This window comes from Ambystoma mexicanum, chromosome 14, assembly GCF_040938575.1.
Source record: "Ambystoma mexicanum isolate Mex_15411 chromosome 14, UKY_AmexF1_1, whole genome shotgun sequence".
NCBI lineage: Eukaryota > Metazoa > Chordata > Amphibia > Caudata > Ambystomatidae > Ambystoma > Ambystoma mexicanum.
Genome location: NC_090940.1, coordinates 123,063,216 through 123,074,311, shown reverse-complemented (window position 1 = coordinate 123,074,311; position 11,096 = coordinate 123,063,216).

The window sequence follows — 11,096 nt, the reverse complement described above, 5'->3', positions numbered from 1 at the left end:
GATAGTAAGAGAAACCGAAGGTGGAGAGAAAAAGATTCCCTGCGGTACCGGGCGGATACCTTGGTGAACACTGGCCGGAAAGCAATAACAAGGAAGACCGGCTGAGACCGGAGGAGAAGGCAAGGAGGACATGAAAGCACCCAGAAGAAAAGAAGACAGGATGGCAGTAGTATGAATGCTTCTATGGTTATTAATATGTTGAATGCATTATCTAGCCAGGTGGGTATCGAGGAGAATAGGCAGCTGAACCAGTCATCATCTTCAACTTCGTCCACCTCCCCCACCATTTTTGTGTGTCATTCTGTTAAGGTGACTATCACCTCTGTGAAGGTTCCATTCGATCCATCATGGGAAGATTATATGTGCAGCAGGAAGGCCCAATTTCTGCACACATGCAACCCTCCATGGCAGTTGTTAAATTAAGGGCATTACTATTTTTTTTTATTTTTTAGAGTGTTGTGCTGCAATGCTCTCAGCTAATGCTTTAAGGCATTGAAGCCTTTCTCGGTTGCATATATTGTTTGCAAGAGTCCCCATCTGGTTATTTGCAACCATTTAGCGTTTGTGTTTGCCTGCAACCTGGGAGCAAAGAATGCTGTTGCCCTGCTGAATAATTCTTGCTTATCTTGTATGTGTTTCATAGGCCTCCATTGATTTAGCTGAAAATAGTTTTACCCTGCCTTTTAGGGTAAGAGAACTTTTATTTCTTAGATGTGCATTAATTCGGAGGAAGTAGCCAAACTGTACTTCACTCTGAGGTACTACTAGAGCAGGTGTACTTATTACCAATATGGAGCAAGTCCCTCCACAATATGGGGGGAGCTGCATGTAGGTGTTAGAACCGAACCACAGGTCCAATAGTGGTCCATTAACACCACTGTGCCAACCTCTATCCCAGGTAAATTATGTCTTTTTTCACCCTTTATTTGCTCCTACTTTTACTGCACCTGTATTTCTTATACATAGAGAGGCATTAATCATATGGGCAGTGGGCCTACTCCATTATCTCTACTCATGTTAGCAATCTAGAGTATTTAGCCCATGCTTTGAGGTACTCTTTGTTTACCTTGTTGACCACAATTCGTGGTTGCTCTGCAAGTATTTCTGCTTTACAATTGATCAGTCCATAGTTCCAGCCTTCAAGGTGTAAATATCTGTCCTTCTATTTGTAACTGGCTCCTTTCCCAACATCCAGCTATTTCTCTTCTTTATTTGTTAATGCAATTCAATAATGTGGGATTTTATCTTATCCTTTCCCCTCGTCTCTGGCCCGATAGCGTATAACGTATTAACTCATGTTGTGTTTTAGTATTTCTCACCATTGACACTTCTTTTATAAAATTATCCACACTCGGAGAATTTTCTTTTGTTACCCATTGCATGGAGGCCCTTTTACCCTGAAATTGCCCTCTTTGGTATACGTGTTGAAAGAGGAACCAGGCAGTGTGCTGTGTCTGTGGGTAATCCTGCGCTATAAAGACATTGAAAGTGCTCATGGTGTAGGGGACAAGGGAACATACAGAGCAGCTCTCTTTAGACATCTCTGCTCATGTGCGGATACCACAAATAATTTGTGACATAAGCAGAATCAGTAATAAATTTGTCCATGCCCCCCAAATCATCTACTACACTTCTTTTTTTATCTCTGCTTCTGTGTAGCTGGTATAGGTAATCAATGTGTTACCATTTCACTTGCCATTGTGGAAATAGTCATGTTTGATATGATGGTCCGGCTACATTGTAAAGAACCAACTCTCTTAATGACATGAGGACAATAAAATACAGGCTACAAAATGTAGAAAGTTTTGCTATGAGGATTATAGCTAGTTTTTCTAATTTTTGCAAAAATCTAGGAGTATTATTCCTTCTAAGAGCTAAAAGTGAATATCTGATATGATTAAATAACCCCATTCTTTCCCACAAAAAGGAAGTTTTTCTTACATTTTCATTAAAGAATATTTATTCAAAGAAAAAGCATGCTAATAGTGTAAGAATATTCCTTTAAAAAATAAGGTATGCTTTCATATTGAACACCAATATGGTGAAGCTGATGTTTCAGACTCCTAAAGAGCGATAAGTGCACATAAGATAAGATAAAACAATAAAAATATAACTGTTATATGCATCATTTGTTGTTCTTCTCGTTTCATAATGCAAGCATCATGCTTCGCCTTTTAGGCAAGCATAATTGAGAGAATATTAACTAAATCTTCTATATGTTTATAGGAAACAACAGTGTCTCTAAGTCTCTTTTACTGTTGATTTGTCCTCATCATGTAACTCGTCTGTACTCTTCTCGTTTCCTCCTCACCTTTGATTTCTGGGATGGCAGGCAGAGTGTCTCTACTTTGTAGATCTTGACGTCACCAAGCTGTAGACAGGTGTGCCTTCCGTGGAGCTTCACTGCTGTTGATGTGACTGGTTCTACTACAAAAGGTCCACTAAAATGGGGCAGGTGCCACAGTCTACACATATTTCTACGGATGACCTTGTCACCTGATAATAACACTGTGGTTTTAGCAGCATTTCTGGATCAATGTGTTCAGTGGATTCATCAATCTTCTTTGACTCCCCCTGCCACACCCGATGCTGTCGAGTCATAAATGTAATACTTTCCATCATAAGCATCAAATAATCATGCATCTCAGTACCCAATATAATAACTACATTGTCTGCATCAGTGAGAGCTCGAGCAGGAGGAACAAGTGGTATATGCATGCAGCGTCCCGTCACCAGCTCATGTGAATTCAGGTGATGATCTGAGCCACGGTGATTGCGTAATGCAATGGAGCCAGCCTTTTCAGTGTCATTTTTAAATTCGGCAATTGAGGCATTCACAGCTGCTGGTTGCTATTGCGTGATAAGCATATGTAAATCTGTGCTTAATACCCAATAGGATTTCGATGTGTTCAAATACTTCATTTACAAAATGTGGTCAATTGTCAGACTTGAGCACTTTGCACACTCCCCACCGTGAAATACCTCATATACGGATGTGTGTGTGGACCTGCTTCAATCCATCGGGAAAAGGGACCTACGACTACGAGCATTTACCTGTAGCTGTTACAAATTTGGAGCATATCTACAGAATCGATATGCATATGCTGAAATGTCTAATAGGATGGTGTATTGCTCCTCTCACTGTTCGTAAAGTTGTTATGCAGTAAATTGTTGGCACATTAAATGGTTTATATTGAAATTTGTGACAGGTTTAGTCAAGTTTGGGCCAAACTAGTCATCTGAAATTAACACTGCAACGCATTCTCTAGATGTGTGTGCTGGGTAATGCAATTGATGCAATGCTATTTTAAGCAGCTATAAAGACATAACTGGTTTCCAGGTGCTGCACTTCTGCCACATTGCATCTGTGGGGAACAATGAGCACCCTCTTCATTTCCATAATTCTTGCTCTTCTGGTGGTGCTCTTCCCTGTAATTCTGTAACCTGCTGTGCCATGGGTAGTGTATTAAAATATCTTCTATCACCATATTGCATGCCGATGTGTAATTATTTGGTCCACTCACAAATTCAGATATTTTGGGAAAAGATGCTGCTCTTTTAGCTTCAAGTTTGGTGGCCTTGTTACCATGAGAAATCAAGTCTGCACCTCTGGCGTGCTGCACACTTCACCATGGCGATGACCGATGTGAGTTGGAGTGCGTCTATGAGCCTGATTTATAGTGGCGGATACGGCAGCAGCATGCTGTCATGCGAGAAAGAAGCCACACCTCTTCCACTGTGACAGTCATATATGTATTATTGATGTCATGTAGGCAGAATCAGAATACACTGTTACTACCTCGTCTTCATGCACTTCAAGTGCAAAAATCAGTGCTGTCAGTTTTGCTGCTTGTGTTGAGAAATGCACTGGCTATCACGTACTTACCAATGTCTCGAAGTTATCAGTCAATGTTGCTTTTATCACTACTGTCCCACTGTGTTGCTCATCCATGCTCTGGACTATTGACAAGGACCCATCAATGAAGAGAATTGTCCCCCTACTAGGGCATTTTATTTAACATGTGGTATCTTATAATAATATTCAGTATACTTAGTGCAATTGTGCACCTTCCTTCACTAGTTCTGCAATGAATCTTGCTGGATTCACCACACTGCACCTAACAATTTTTTATCAGTGGGTTGGATATAATGACTTCATACTACAAAGCTCTCTGTATGGTCAATGTACTTTTGGGCTTTTCGAGGATTGCAAATAGGACATGCTCAACATATAAAGTAACTGCACATACTATGGTCATGATTGCAGATTTCTCAATTGCAAATGCTGCCTCCACTGCTTGTTCACAAGGGTTATAGCCTCTCATCACTTGATCTAGGATCCCACTGTAAAATGCAAGTGGTTTGTGTCCCATGGTAGTCTTTTGTACAAGGACTGCAGTCATTACAATGCCGTTTGAATGGGAAAATCGAAAGAATTCTGCATCGTAATCAGGGATCCCTAATACGAGAGCTGTGCTGCTTGCTAGATTTAATTAACCAAAAGCATCTATCATGTCACCTGTCCAGACTATGTTACTGTTGTCTTTCTGTGCTTCCTTAAGTCCTTTTAAAAATGGTCTGAAATACGTGCTTCAGTCGAAGACCCATGCTCCGCGGTAATTACAAAGGTCCAGCAATCGCTGCAAACCCCTCCCTGTCTGTGGTGTGGCTGTTTTTATAATCTCTTCTGCTCTTTCAGGTGTCACTTTTCTTCCTTCTTGGGATTTTAGCTGGCCTATGTAAAGGACTTGGTCCTGGCAATATTGCATGCTTTCCTTTTCAACCTTGTAAACTTTTACCACCAATACTGTCATCAGCTGTACTGAGTCTCTCCTGCACTCTTCCTCCATTTTGCTGCACACTAAAATGCCCTCTACACATTGTACTACTGCATTGTCAAGTTGCACGTTTCACAAGTGCTTCTGAAGCATTCTTTTCAAGACTGAAGGTTACTCGCAGTATCCATCGGGCAAACGAGAATATTTTAGCTTGAGGTCAAATACAGACTCTCTTCATGCAATGGGATCGAAAAGAAAGCATTCTTTAAATCAATCAATGCAAAATATTCTGCTTTGGATGGGATGTTACACAATATTGTAGCTGGGTTTGGGACAAATGGAACTCGGCATCAACTTATTGTTCAGGGTGAGTAAATTTGAATAAATCTCCACAACCCCTCTGTCGCTTTTTTAACTGGGTACAAAGCTGTGCTACATGGGGATTCTAATGGCACCAATATCCCTTGTCGCATTAGGGCAGCAATTGTGTCATAAATCTCTTGATCTGCTTCTTCTTACATGGGATATTGTCTCACCCGTGGCAAAATAGCTCCTTGCTTCAATTTAATTGTGAGTGCCCCCACTCCTTTAAATAAACCATTGTCATGTGGGCTGCTGGTCTACAATGTACTTTGTACATTTGTAATCTCCCTGGAAAAAGGATAGTAATTTCTTTACCACTGACATTCCCTGAGGTATTTCTCTGTTTTCAATTTCTAACTGATACGTAAGACTTATGTTAAACATCACTTTGTCATCTGAGTCATTGGGCCTCATTCTGAGTTTGGAGGTAGCCATGGCGCTATAAGCAACATGGCTGCCTCCAAACTCGGGTCCGGGTCCATGGTGTCGGAATGGGGATTGACTGGGACATTCCGACCTATGCGGACCCGGTAAATCCCCATTTCAAAAACCATTCCCCATTCCCATTTCAGCCCCCATAAGGCTCAATGGGAATGGGGAAAGAGCTTAACGGGTCCCGCTAAGACAGGCTGGTAAAACCAGTCGGTTCTGGTGGGACCCGCTAAGGGACCTCTTAATTGGGCAGTAAGGGGTTAACGGCACCAGCATCCTTACCGGTGCCGTTAACCCCCTACCGCCAGGGTCGTAATGACCCCCATTGTCTGTAATCTATTCTGCTTCTAGTTCTAGTTCTATTGTAATCACCTGCCCTTCCTCCTCGTCCATGGGTACTTCTGGTCTAAACACAAATTCTGTGGGTAGTCGTAATAGTTTTTCCTGTATTTACAGAAGCCATGCTATTAATATGTGTACCCCATCAAAATAATACTTCCGGATCTAATGGCACACCCCCTTTTACTTTAGGACAAAGAATGCTGTCATGAAATCTTGCGGATTTAAATAATGAATCCATGGGATGGAACGTATTATTCCCTGATCAGTAAATGATGTTATCATGTTTAATTTACTCATCAAATCTCTCCCTAATACGTTGACTGGTGTTTTATGGGAGTATGATAGAGGCATGGACATGTGTTCCCCAATAGTGATAGGTAAAGAGTCTGTAAAGGGAACTGTAGTTGTTGACCCAGAAAATCCTTGTGTATTCATGACAATGGCCCTCATTACGACCCTGGCGGAAAGGGGTTTACGCCGGCGTAAAGCATGGCGTACCTTTCCGCCTGACTACGAGTTCCCGTAGCGCCATGGTGATTTTTACGCCAGCTTTTTGCAGGCGGAAAAATCCATGGCGCTACGGGACTTGTTGTTAATTACGCCACCGTAATTTACGGTGGCGTAATTAACGCCTTCCCCACTCCCATTATACCCTATGGGGCAAAAATGGGAATGGGGAAGGGTAAATGGGGATTGGGGACTTACCGCCCCGCCAAGGTCGGAATGGGGCGGTAAGTCCGCCAACCACCATGGCAGAGTTCGCAGCTTAGCGCCATGGACCATGGTGCAAATTGCACCATGGTTCTCCGCCAGGGTCGTAATGAGGGCCAATGCCTGATATTGGGAATTTCCCTTCTCTAACATAGGATTGTATCAACAAAGAAGGAAATATTTTGTCACCTTTGGATGCTCCGACTCTCGTTCCTCTTGTGGGTCAGGTGTAACTGATAGGATGGAACACATCAAGTATTTCTGTGGACTGCCCTTTTGCAGATATACGTCCAGTCCTGTGCCTATGAAGGGGGTTCCCTCACACTACTGTCACACCCCCTATCCTAGGTGTGACAGAATATGCTGTGGTAATATACTCACGTTCCATGGAGCCACTACATTCTATTATGCTGGTGCTTGCGTCTGCAACAGTACCTGCTGTGTCTGCATTGGCGCTTGCTGTGCTTGCATTGGTGCTTGTTGCATTTGGGTCAGCATTCCTTGTTGTGCGGGTTGCATTTGTGGTGCTTGTGTCTGATACTGTGTATGATATTGGCATAATATTCTGGTGGCTCTGCGCTATATGGTGGGTGATATGTGTTCCCCATCTTGGATCTGCTGCTGAACAATTCTGTTGCATCCTCCCCTGCTTCTACAGATGCATTAAATGTGTCCCATTTTACCACATGTCCAACATTGCTGTGTATGTCTTACAAATCTAGGTTGCCATCTATTAAACCCTCCTTCTTGTGGGCCCGGAAATCTGGACCATCTGCCTCTCGGCGCCCCTCTCGCGGTAAATAATTATACTCTCCCCTTGCTGCAAAATTCACATTAGCTGTTGGTTGTACCTGCTGTGCTACTTGTTTATTGAACCCTTCTCCTCTACTTGTCAATAACGCCCCTTCCACTGAGAACTTTGACAATTCTTTCAGAATTAACTTTGTTTCCTCCATCTTCTTGTCCTCAACTTTCTTTGTGTCTTTCTCTGGCTTTAATTGGCAATGGTGAACGATTGTCAGCTGAATCTCTGCCCATGGCTTCACTTCTATTCCCACAATCTTTTTTCCATTGCTTTTGCAATGTTTGCGGCAGCCCCAGGCATAATATATGGTAAAAAATAGTTATGTTTTTGTCTCATAGTTCTCTGGTTTCTAGCTGCTATTTTCCCTACATTTCTTGAATATAAGTAGCCATATCTTCATCGTCCTGCACCTTACGAGTCATAATTGTGCTCATGTCTGCTGAATCTGAGTACTGAATCCTAATACATCAACTCAACAATTATTAAAAGGTGCTCCATCATAAGTGCTCTGTGCTATCACTACAGGAAAGCCTATTCATTTCCAAATGTCATCTTCCGTTCACCTAATATATCAGCAAGCAGGCTTTTTGTGTCACCCACTGCTAAAGTCATTCCAGCTGTCATTCTTTCTAATTCATAAAACCATTTACCCTCCTGATGTCAGTGTTGGTAGCTTACAAACCAAATGTTTTGTGTCCATGGAACATACTGTGGCAGTCCTCCCCCTTTGTCTAATAAAGGGAATTGCGTAAATCCGCTCCTTGTCCAAGGGAAGCTACACACTTTGGGCCTCATTACATGGTAGGCGCTACGGGATTACCGGTACCGGTAAGTTCACCGGTGCCGGTAATCCCTTAGCGCCCTACTACAAGCTCCCTCAGCGGGTCCCGTCCTTAACGCCTGCTCTGACCAGGTGTTAAGGATGGGCCCCGCTAAGGGACTTCAGAGCTAATAACCGTACCGCAAATTGCCGTACTGTTATTAGCTCCTTCCCCATTCCCATTGAGCCCTATGGGGGCTCAAATGGGAATGGGGAATGGTATTTGGCATGGGGATTTACCGGGTCCTCCAGGGTTGGAATGACCCGGTAAGTCTCCATACCGCCTACCCGGACCCGGTATGCGGTAAGGGAGTAGCCATGCCGCTAATAGCGGCATGGTTACCTCCTACTGTGTAATGTGGCCCTTTATCTTTGTAACCGTGTCTGTCCTGCTAATTTTCTTTTACCCCTGTAAGTTTCCAAAACTGTTCACATATTTTATTTGATTATTTATTAATTTATTGGGTATTTAAAATGCGCCTAAATACAATGGGCCTCATTATGAGTCAGCCGGTCCGGAAACAACGGTGGCGGTAAATCCGAGTCCTGCAGGCGGGAGGTGTCACTCCCGCCAGGTCTGACCTGGTGGGATTAACACCACCTGCCTGCAGGTGGACATGGAAACACCGGCTTTGTCATAGACTGAACCAGTGTTTCCATGTTCCCCATCCCCATGGAGTCCTATGGGACTCCATGGGAATGGGGATTTACAGAATTTCGCCTCCGGAATTACCGGGTCACCGGGGTTGTAATGCCCCGGTGATTCCGGCAATCACGGAGGCGGAATGGTAATACGAGTCCGGCGGCAGCCTGCCGGTTTTTCCGGCACGGCTACCGCCGGACTCGTAATGAGGCCCAATGTGTTTCAAGGTGCAACAAGACAAGGTGGGGGGCACGGATGATACAAAAAACATAATGGTCCTACTAGGCCTTGTGACATTAAGATTGTGCAGGTGCAGTACACAAGAAGTACGGGGGAGATGGGTGGGGGAGTGTGGGTCAAGGCGGAAGGGCATGTGAGAGAGCAAGTGCCAGGGAGGCAAGATGGACAGAGACAGGAGAGTGCAGAGAGGGCAGGGGAAGGAGGGTCCACAAGTTAGGTGCGAGGTAGGGGGCTGGAAGGGCTCAAGAGGTGCAGGTCCAGGCAGGGTAGTGCAGAGGGGCCTGGAAGGACAAGTGAAGGTCAAAGGGGTGTCAGGGGAGACCAAGTGCAGGGGTAGAGAGGATGAGGAGGGCCTGGTGCACTGAAGAATCTGAGGAAACCAGGCAGCCAGTCAAGAGGCAGGTGGGGAGATTAGCAGTGGAGGGGAAGAGGGAAAGAGGAAGAAAAAATTAAGCTCTTGAGAAGCTTCCAGGACTTAAGGAGATCTGGCTCAAGTCTGAGTGGGGCATGGAGGCCATTCCAGAGGGAGACACATGCGGAGGATGGAGATCTACACCCCACTCTATGCTTGGAAAAGCGACTGATCTGCAGAGAGTTGGAGTTTAAGAACAAAGTGTTTGAGCAAGAAGGTAATTAGGGAGAGAGAGTTGTGTGTAGTGACGTACCAGGCCCCAGAAAGCCTTGTGTATGATGCAGAGAGTCTTGGACCTATCCTCGCAGCAACAGGGAGCCAGTGGAGAGATTTTATGGCTGGAGAGATGCGGTCCCTGGGCTTGAGGCCAAGGAGAAGTCTTGTGGTCCTATTCTGAATTAGTTGAATGGGGCAGAGGGAAGAAAGAGGCTGTCTGAGGAAGAGGCTGTTGCAGTAGTCCAGCCTAGAGAGGGCCAAAGCTCTAGAGACATTGAGCTTCTGGGGAAAGTGAGGAAAGGGTGAATGCCTCTAAGGAGGTGAAGTTGAAAGTGGGCCTTCTTGGCAAGGTCCAGGATATGAGGGTTAAAGGAGAGAGAGTTGAAGATGACCCCAAGGTTTTTGGCTTCAGTGGAAGGAGAAGGAGGAGAGCCGATAGAAGAAGGACAGAGTGCAAGAAGGAAGTAGGAAACCGGTGTCCCAATAGGAAGAATCTCAGTCTTACTGACATTAAGGCAGAGATCATTGGATGTGCATCAGGACTGGATAGCAGACAGAATGTCTGGAATGAAAATGGAGGAAGATAAGGAGGAAGAGGGGAGCCTGAAGGAGATTTGTGGGTCATCTGCATAGCACACATAGTACTGGAAGTGAGGAGAGAAGGCGGAAATCAGGTGAGCATGAGGAGTAAGGTAGAATTGCATGTAGAGAGAGAGAGGTTTTGGAGGAGATAGAGCCAAGCATCACCTGGGAAGGGTGGTCAATGAGGATGGAGGACAACCAATCCATTGCTTGGTCTGAGATACCACGGGCATCTTGGAACTGCTTTATGAGGAAAGAGTGGTTTACCATGTTGAAGGCGGAGGAGAGGTTAAGAAGAATGAGAACAGCAGGAGAGTTAGAGTCAAGATTTGCGAGCAGTTCTTCACAGGTGTTCAGGAGAGTAGTTTCCATGCCTCTGGATGCTCTGAATCCACATTGATGTTTATGTAAGTAATCAATGATCTCAGTGGCCCTCATTCCAAGTTTGGAGGTAAGGGAAAAACGATGCCGGTAAAGGATTACTGGCATCGCTTACCGCTACGGGCTATTCTGACCAACCAGACCGCTATTAACGGCACTGTAAAGTATGATGCCGTTAATAGTGGGCTGGGCGCGCGCATGCAACCCACCATGCCGGCATTAGCATCATGCCGTAAACCGGAGTACATCACAAGTGAGGCGGACATGCAAATAACGGCCTCATGAAGGCAGAAAAAGTGCCTACTGGCATGGCGTAAATACCGGCATCACCGACCTGCCATAAAGAGTCCTGAGCAGTATTCCCAACTGAC